Source organism: Fukomys damarensis, unplaced genomic scaffold, assembly GCF_012274545.1.
Source record: "Fukomys damarensis isolate Sample0158 unplaced genomic scaffold, DMR_v1.0_HiC HiC_scaffold_4, whole genome shotgun sequence".
NCBI lineage: Eukaryota > Metazoa > Chordata > Mammalia > Rodentia > Bathyergidae > Fukomys > Fukomys damarensis.
In genome coordinates, this window is record NW_022900916.1 from 48400723 (window position 1) to 48410469 (window position 9747).

Consider the following 9747-nt stretch of genomic DNA (forward strand, 5'->3'; position numbering starts at 1 on the left):
AAATGTGTATATATATCAATATATATTAAATTAATTATAAATTAATATATATAGATATTAAATCCCATTTCCCCTGAAGCCTCCTCCCTTTCCTATGTACAAAAGTTTTGTTTCCATTTTTCCCTATTTTCACTTTTTTTCTTGTCCCTTCCTTTTTTCCCTTCCTCCTCCCTTGTTCTCCTTTCCATTTGAACACAGCAATAAAGGGGCTCAAACATTTTTAAAAGTGTTTAAATTTTTTAACAAAAACCCTACTCTGAATACTTCTATATTAGAATTCAGAGTATGATTTTTAAAACACTGGAACATAACAGGAGCTCAATAGCTATTGGAGCAATAAACGAATTCATGGCAATATTAATGAGGAAATATCTGAGTGAATCAATGAAAAGATAAATAAATGACAATAATTTGAAGACTTTGAATTCTCTCAATTTCCATTTTTAAAAATTATATACTTGATCAACTCTTCAACCTTTCCCAGCTGATAATAGCTCACAGAACAAAATTTTATTTCTTAAGTCTAAATAGTAATTATTGATGTTAACTTTATTTGGTCAAGAACTTTAACTATCATTTTTTTCAATATTACTTTATTATCATTTATTTATAGCAAAAGGCTTAAACTTTAGAGATAATGCACTTCAGGCATTTGCTTTTATTATTTCTATTTTTCATTATCAAAAAGTGAAATCATAAAAATTCTTTATCTTTAGTATGGAGTGAAGCAGAAGAGTTTATATACTGATCCTTAATTGAACACTGAAAATTCATTTTAGCAATTCTAATTTTAATGCCTATTTTCATTAATCAAGCTTGCTCTAGTTATGAACTCCTTTCTTCTTTCCAGTGATTCTGTATTTCTGTTTCCTTCACCTTGGAAATATCTTCAAAGTATCTCCAAAAGTCATTCAAGATTTAAGAGCCTTCTTTAAAATTCAACCCACTGATAAAGGAAAGAAAAAAAGATCCAAAGTTCACAACCCTCATAAGCAACTCTAGAGGAAGCAAAATGGACATAATTGTAATTGTTCCCACGTGCAATATTTTAAATTTTGATTTCTCTGAATGACTTTAAGAGGTTGTTAATCCTCATTCAGTTATTCTTGATTAATTCTGAGTTGTCATTCTCTTGCATCTCACTGGCATTAACTTTTATAGAAAAGGTCTGGAAGATAAATCATTAGTGTAATTATCACTGAGATGAAAATCATAGAGAATTAGCTAAAATGTATTTAAAACATCTTTTTGTATTTCTCCTGCATGAGAATAGCATGTCTCTCTTAAAATGACTTTAAATAATACACAAAGGTTACTAAAGTTTATTAAATAGTTCTTTCTGTATGTCAATTCTGTAAAGAATTCCAAATCTTTGTTCAACTCTTTATTATATAAGGAAGATGCTATATAACAAAAATTCACCTTTTAATACTGCCAATCAATAAACATTTAAATATTGCTGTCTAAACTACTTAAAATTGTGTTACTAGAAAATAAAGATTCTCAAAATCACTATTTTAGCAGCATTGGAATATAATATACAATTTTAATTTTATCTTTTTTGCCTAAGGACTTATGTTTGAGTTCTGGAAATTATATTCTCCATTAGTGAGAATTTCTAATGTCAAATGTGCAAAATTCAAAATTAGAAAATGAAAAATGCCAACTTTTCATCTTTCTTAGTCTGGTTGTTTAAAGTGACCCCGAGACTTATTATTATAGTCTCTTCCAGCATGGTCAAATATCCCTGACCAAGTACATGCTATTTCTTCACAATGGGCACCCATCCATAGCATATGAGCAGACATTCATTAAAATCAATGAGTTAGAACATTTTCTGACAGAAGAAAAGTGGCCAGGGCAGACACCTGCATCATGGTTAGATTTGTAGCTACTGAAAAGCCATTATTGAATAGACAATGTGGCCAGATAATGTTATGAATAACTAACCAGTTCCCTGTATCTGACAGGCTCTCCACTTGGACATTTTACCCCGTTGCCTCTGGAAGGAGAAGACACATCCAAAACCGGTGCAGAGAATATCAATTCTGGTCTTTCAAGTTTCAAGAAATTTTGACAAGTTTCAAGTTATATGAATACTGGCTTTTAAGCTTCAAAAGCCAAAACCCAAGCCAGATATATGCCTCTAGCCTCTACTCCTCTGTAGGCTGAGACAGGATGGTCACTTGAACCCATCAGTTTAAATTAAGCCTCAGAGGGCCAGGGATTTAGCTCAGTGGTTCTGGCACCTGCCTCACAAGCACAAGGACCCGAGTTCAATCCCTAGCACCAAAAAATAAAAATTAAAATAAAATAAAATAAATTAAGTCTCAGCAGCACAGCAAGAACTTGTCTCTGAAAACAAAATAAAACAAAAAAAGCCAAACACAATGCATAGTGTTTATGCAAAAATGCTAGCTATAGACAGTTATTCTCCTCACTGCACATTCTGACTCAAGTGATGTTACCACAAATGAGGGTAACTAGAAGGCTTATACATTAATTCTTCTAGAAAGGAGTACTGTCTTTACTATCTTATAACCAAGTCGTGGTTCTAGCCTAAATACACACAGAGAACTCCAAAACACAGGGGGACTCTGCCTCAAGTCTAAGGTTAGCCCAAGAAAGAGGCATGCTATAGAGAAACTTCCAGTGCCTGGCAGAGCATGGGACCAGCAGAGTGGACAAGAGTGCTTCATATTTCTAAACACTGACAATTTCATACATCTTTAGACTTCTATGTATTTCCACAGTCATGCCAAGGAGTAGCTTAAGTTAAATTTGATGTAGGGGAGGCCAATATGGGGCATTAAACCCAGTGCCTTTGTACTGAGCTACATCCACAGCCCTTTTACATTTTTATTTGGGGACAGGATTTTACTAAGCTTCTAAGGTTGCCCAAGCAGGGCTCAGATTTGAGATCAACCTGCATTTAGTCTCCCAGAGTGCTAGGATTACAGGTGTGTGTTATCATGTCAGTTCAAGTAGAATCTTTTGACCTTTCAACGACATAGAAGAAGCTGCAAGAAAGCTCAGCATAAGAGAGCTCAAGGTCAGGACAAGAAGTAGACACAATCTACCTGGACCACACAATTTTAGATCAGATAGAAACATCAGTCAATCAGAGACAGGGAGCATGAACAAGGGACAACAGAGCCTCCCTCTTTCCCAATACTTGGCATTCTACTCAGAACCTACCAAGATCTCTGGGTTAGCTGAGATCTTTTCTTTTGTTCAGTGAAATGTGTGTCTAAATGGCACATAATTTCAATAATAGCCAAGTTGAAGTCAAATTCCTTACAAATGTGACTTCATGGCAAAAGATTTGTAGCTGCTACCAGAAATGTATCCAGGCTTTGTGATACTTAGAGCTTAGGTACCTTAGGGATTCTTCTTAAGAAAAAGAATCTACATTATACATGTAAGTTTAGGTATAAGAACTTCAGAAGCATTCATGCAAGTAAGAGGACCTGAAGCTTATGTCTCATGAGCTTGATGATAAACCTATTCTGCCTATGACAGTAATTTGTTCAAAGCATTCCTTGCATTCAAACAATGGAACACTTAAAACATTCCTCTCGATCTACTGCTTAGTACCATGCAGACACTTAATCAATCCTTGTTGACATGAATGTCTTTACTGTTCCATGCCCTATGTAGCAGGCAGTGTCTGGGCTCTGAGAATGGCAGTGCTGTGAAGACAGGTGCACACAGAGTCCAGGCTGTAATTTTACCCTAGGATTCTCAGCCTGAAAATATACATTGCTCTCTGGATTAGATGAAGGTTACAACATGCCTATTTTTGGTCTCTTCTATTTGTTTCAACTGATCTTTCTAACCTCACTCAATTCCTTTTTAGAATGTCCATCTTTTCATGTGATATGTATTTAAAAACACCTTGCCATCGCTTAGCCACCTAGACTGTGCTATTCGGAAATTCAGCATTGGCAGTCATGTGAATGACTTGAAACCAGTGGTGGCAAATCCATGGCACGCGTGCCACAGCAAGTAGGCAAAGCCCTCTCTGTTGGCACGTGATCCACATTACCCCAGCGTCGCCCCAGCAGCCGAGCATTGGATATGCAGGTTTAATCACAGTGTTGGCACTTAGCAGTAAATAAGACAGTTTGGGCTACAGTATGGGCACTTGGTCTCTAAGAGGTTTGCTATCACTGTTCTACACTGACCAACTCCTTAACCTCACGCTGCTGCTTCCTGTGTGAAGAAGAGGATTGCCTGAGGAGGAACTCTGGGGACAGCCCTGCCAAGGGAGCAAATTTCCCATCTGACAGGAAACATCTCACTGCAGCTACCAGGGGAGATAGTGGCATCTTTCTTAGTCTGTAAGTAGCAAAAGATTGAGCAAGACACTGAAACATTGAACGTATTCTTCATCTGTAGAGAGAAATCTTGACACAATTTATGAAAATTCTCCATAATTCTGTAAAATTGGAATGCAGTCAAAATAAGGTCAATTTTTTCCTTGAAGATCATCTCTTAAATTCTTGGGTTTATGATTTAATTGTATTAGGATTCAAAAATTCCGTTGAACATTTTGAGAAGAATTAATTCTTAAGACTGAATCTCATTATCTTTATAAGAATGTCTAGTTACTAATGTAAGCATCAGGAGAACAAATTCTTTTGAGAAGATGATGGTCTTAACAAAAAGACAGAGCCACAGCCTCATCTGAGCCATGCATTTAAGTCAAAAAGAAAATTATTCCAGAGCTGGGCATGGTGGAACACATCTGTAATCCCAGCACTCCAGAGGCTGAGGCAGGAGGATCTCTGTGAGTTTGAGACCAGCCTGGGCTACATAGTGAGTTCCACGTCAGTCTCAACTACATAGTGAGACAATGTCACAAAAAAAAAAAAGAAAGAAAGAAAATCATTCCAGATTCTCCACTCTTTGTTGATAAAGTAGAAAAGAATGTGTCAAAGCCTTTTCATGAATCTATACTCTATTTCCTTGCAGAAATATTTCCTATATTTCCTCCGATTGTTTGGTTGTTTTGAAACCAGGACATCAATATTATGCAACACTTAACCATGCAAAAATACCTCCAAAACCAAGATAACAGAAGAATTACTTTATATGTCTGCAATTTCTCCGGCAATGCTGTAGAGACTCCATAGAGCCTTTTATAGTCTGCTTATAGAAAGATTACAAAAAATTAAATGCGATCACTTAGGAAACTGCAAAAAGAGAGAAAGAACTCATTTTACAAGAGAAATTTTCAAACTATGGAGTACATAAGAGGAGAGATTAAAGTACTTTAAATTATAAATCCTTCCAGATAGGTGCAAGCTAAATGCTTTTCAACACTTGCTAACACAGATTTGACACCCAAGGCCAGACTGATGCAAGTAGCATAATCTTCAGATGATGAGCATACACTTGAAAAGTAATAGGTATGAAGAAATTCTTTCTAGCCAGGTGTGGTGGCACATGCCTGTAATCCTAGCACTTGGGAGGCTGAAGCAGGAGGATTGTTGTGAGTTTGAGACCAGCCTGGGCTACATAGTGAGTTCTAGGTCAGTCTCAATTACACAGTGAGAACCTGCCTCAAAAAAAACAACAGCAAAAAAATTCTTTCTGTCCAAAATATATTCTTGAAATTCTTCACTGTCTTTCCTTTTCTATTACTTATCCTCCTAGAGCACATTAAAAGTCAGTGAAGTACCACATTTTGGTATAAATTAATACCATAAATAAGCTGCTTATACAATAAACTCAATCTCTTCAGTAGATTAATATAGCTTACTTTCAACATGAATGGTTTGAATATTCCAATCTGTGGCAAATTACATGGCAAGTCAATGTCACTTTTTCTGACTATCAGAGCAATATATATGGTGACCATGACATAAGAAACGAGCTGTTAGTGACAAAAGGCATACTCCAAGAAAATACAGAGCTTTCAAATAGGTTAATACCCATTCTTAATAAGAACCTTAGTAAACATGGTACTAAGTGTGCCAACAGCCAAAGACAGAATCAAATTTACCCTTGCATGTAAAAGGTCTGACATCACGCACTGAATGCACTATTCATACTAGAATTTGTTTATGCTCTCTTATGTGTTATCATTCTTTAATGGCATGTGACAGACTATCAACAAGTACTTGGATATAATTTGATCTATGCAGTATCCATTAAAAATATTTCAAACATCCGGGCATGGTGGCACACACCTGTAATCCCAGCACTTGGGAGGCTGAGGCAGGAGGATCGCTGTGAGTTTGAGACCAGCCTGGGCTACATAGTGAGTTCCAGGCCAGTCTGAACTACATAGTGAGACCCTATCTCGAAAAACAAAACAAAACAAACAAAAAAATTCAAATGAAATCTCAAAAAGAGAACCCTAAAAAGAAGAAACCAAAAGGTTTTACTATGTTTCTACTCTTTCAATAAGGCTTTTCTATAAGCATTTTAACTTTCAAATATTGTGGCTTCCCAATGTAGTCTGTCATTAAGCATCATTCTTTACATGTATTATGGTCTTTAAATGTCTTAGGAGTAAGAGATTTTGACATCGAGTTGCTCATCTGAAAATACAAGGGAAAGAATTGGTGTCCATTAAATTTTTACTTGATTTTCATATCCTCAAGGCATCTTCTGAGGTGCCTGATGCAAGAGCAGGTGGCTGTCATCTAGAGAGTAGAAGGTAGGTTAGGTCAGACTAGCCACCCTTACCCACTCACAACCCTATCTTCCTCACACCCTTAATTCTACCAGGTGTTTCTAAAAGCACAAGCTACAATTGTTTTTTGTTGTTGTTGTTGTTTTTTTTTTGGTACCGGAGATCGAACTCGGGTCCTTGCAGCTTGCAAGGCAGGCCACCGAACCACTGAGCTAAATCCCCAGCCCTACAATTGGTTTTTAACATGGTGGCTGTTATTCCATTTTATTTATTTATTAAGATGGTTGCCACATGGAATAGCAGCCTCCATGTTAAAATATGGCTTCTCCCAACATGCCTTTCTTCCCACCAAGAAAGTTAACCTGATACTTGCTGCTTTCTAGCAACTAGTGATGTCACAAGTCCCTCCTAGTGATGTCACAGGCTCCCCCAATCCCTTATACTACCTCACTCAACTCCACCCCAGCTCAAGCTAATCCCACCCCACTCCTATAAAAGAAACTCCCTGTTCTGCCATGTTGCTTTTCCTCCTTTGTTTGGAGACAGCCCAGCAGATCCTCCCCATAATAAAGGCTGGTATGGCTCTGGTCTGGTCCTCAGTTCTTTTTACCTAACAATCATATCTAAGGGAACCCAAAGGCTAGGGGAAAAAATTTAAGTAATACTTTTATTCCTGAAACCCAAGAACCTAAAACAGCTAAGGGCATTTGTAGAAATTACAGGCTTTTGTCACCTTTAGATAACAGGGTATGGTGAGATTACACAAGCCTTCTACCATTTTATTAAAAAGCCCAAAAGGCAGATACCCATATTTTAATCTGGGAATCTGATTTCCAATCTGCATTCCAAAAGCTTGAAAAAGTGTTGTTTCTTTATGCACCAACACTGAGTCTATGGACAGGATACCATTTCAATCTGTATGTTGTTAAAAGGTGAAACATAGCTTTAAGAATACTTATGCAGAATTGAGGATCTGCTCAACAGCCTTTAGAGTATCTGAGTCATGAATGAGACATTATAACACAGGGATGGCCTGCATGCCTTAGAGCTGTAGCTGTTGAGGATCTCCTAGTGCTAGAGGCATCCAAGCTGACTTTAGGCAAGATCTTACTGTTATACCCCTCACAATTTGGCAGGACTTCTTTCTTCCAAAAGGAGCCTAGGGCTATCAAACAAACAACTTCGTAAATACTAAGATGTAGTTCCAGAAGGACCAGCCATTCAAATAAAGACACATTTCCCCCTTAAACTCTGAAACCTTTCTACCAGAGGAGGAAATTGAGACTGAAAGATATGACTGTGAACAAGTAATTCTCCATACATACATGCTAGAAAAGATTTGTTAGACACATCCCTTACTAACCCTGACTTGACCCTCTTCTGTGATGGCAGTTCCTTCATGGAGATTGAGACAAAAAAGCCAGGGTATACAGCAATGACTCTACATCAGACACTTCAAAGTTGCACAGGGGCAGAGATTTAGCCCAGTGGTTCCACTGCCTGCCTCACAAGCACAAGGTCCCGAGTTCAATCCCCTGTACCAAAAAATAAAGTTCCTCACTTCACCCTGTGACTAGTGCCCAACTGGTAGAACTCACAGCTCTCACCAGGGCTTTACAACTCAATAAAGGGCAAGAAGTGATTATTTATACTGATTCAAAGTATGCTTTCCTAGTACTGCATGCCCACACAGCTATACAGAAAGAAGTTATCTGACAGCCAAAGGATCTCCCATAAAATAACATAAAGAGATAGATGAACTTTTACCATCTGTCTATAAACCCTATAAAGTGGCAGTGCTTGACTATAGAGGACACCAAAAAGGAGTTGACAAAGTATCTCAAGGTAATCAACTGGTTAACTCAGCAGCAAAAGAAGCTGCTCAAGGGCTACTCCCCTTAAGGCCCTTCTGATTCAGGAAGAGTGCCTTAATCATATTCAAACCAAACAGTTTCAGTCAAAACTCAGATTTGCTCTCTCCCATGGGTACCAGTTCCCCCATCAGGATGGTTACAGTCAGATGATGATAAATTGTTCCTTTCTGTCAAGGTAGCAGCTTGGACTCTAGATACATCACACCTGACTCAAGCCCCGGGGACCATAGACTTACCGAGTGTGAGCAACCATTTGAAGACTTCTGTGAACTCATGGAAGACTTAAAGTTCTCATTCAAAAAGCAAACAAAGTGTTCAGATAAGTGACCTAAGATGTTACTCTTAGCCCTTTTACTAATTATTTTATTACTTAAAGAGGAGTATAATTACTTTCAAGTCTGGGCACAGGAGCAGAGTTGTTTAGATTACCATAAACATCTTGATGGATATGGGGCCTGCTCCCCTTTTCAGGTACATCAGGACTTCCTAGGTGAGTATCTCTACTTCAAGGAGATGACTGAAATAAGCAACAAGACTACATTGATAAGATATTAAAAAGTTCAGTGATTCATAGTTTATCCCAGTGTTACAAGTTAACTGTGTGGCCTACAAACTAAACCCTTAATGATCCTGGACATAGTTAAATTTTTTTCTAAAAATGCCACTAAAGCCTCTCTACAGACACTGATAAACACCTTATTAAGTAAAAAAAAAAGGCCAACAATGGCAGTTATAAAGATGGCTAGTTTCAGATATGGGACAATTATATGTGCTTAACTCCAGCTATACAGCAACTTAATATAAAGGCCCCCTAATGTTGAGAACAATGAAATCACTTATTCTCATTGGCCTCATTTACTAATTATTTGAGATAGACACACCTCAAACAGTATATACACACCATAACTATATAGTTAAAAGCCTGGTTTACAACAGATTCGTTTATTCACCTTGGAATTAGATGAGAAGCCCCCAATGGCACTTACTGGCCCTGTGGAACCAATCTGTGCTTCTGGCCATTCCCTGGATGGATAGGGAGATGCATGTTGGGACAAGATAGGAGTGTCAAAAATATCAACAAACTGGGCTGGGGATTTAGCTCAGTGGTTCCACCACCTGCCTGCCTTCACAAGCACAAGGTCTGAGTTAAATCCCTGGTATGAGAAAAAAAAATGTATAAAAAATATGTAATAGGTATATATATTAGGTATATATATATATATATAT

General features: G+C 37.5%; 1 protein-coding gene across 1 annotated transcript in view; it reads right to left on the reverse strand.

Moving 5' to 3' along the window:
• The window catches only part of Cftr (CF transmembrane conductance regulator), a 177009-nt gene that overhangs the window by 26718 nt on the left and 140544 nt on the right, over nt 1-9747 (reverse strand). The gene's annotated exons all lie outside the window — the stretch shown is intronic.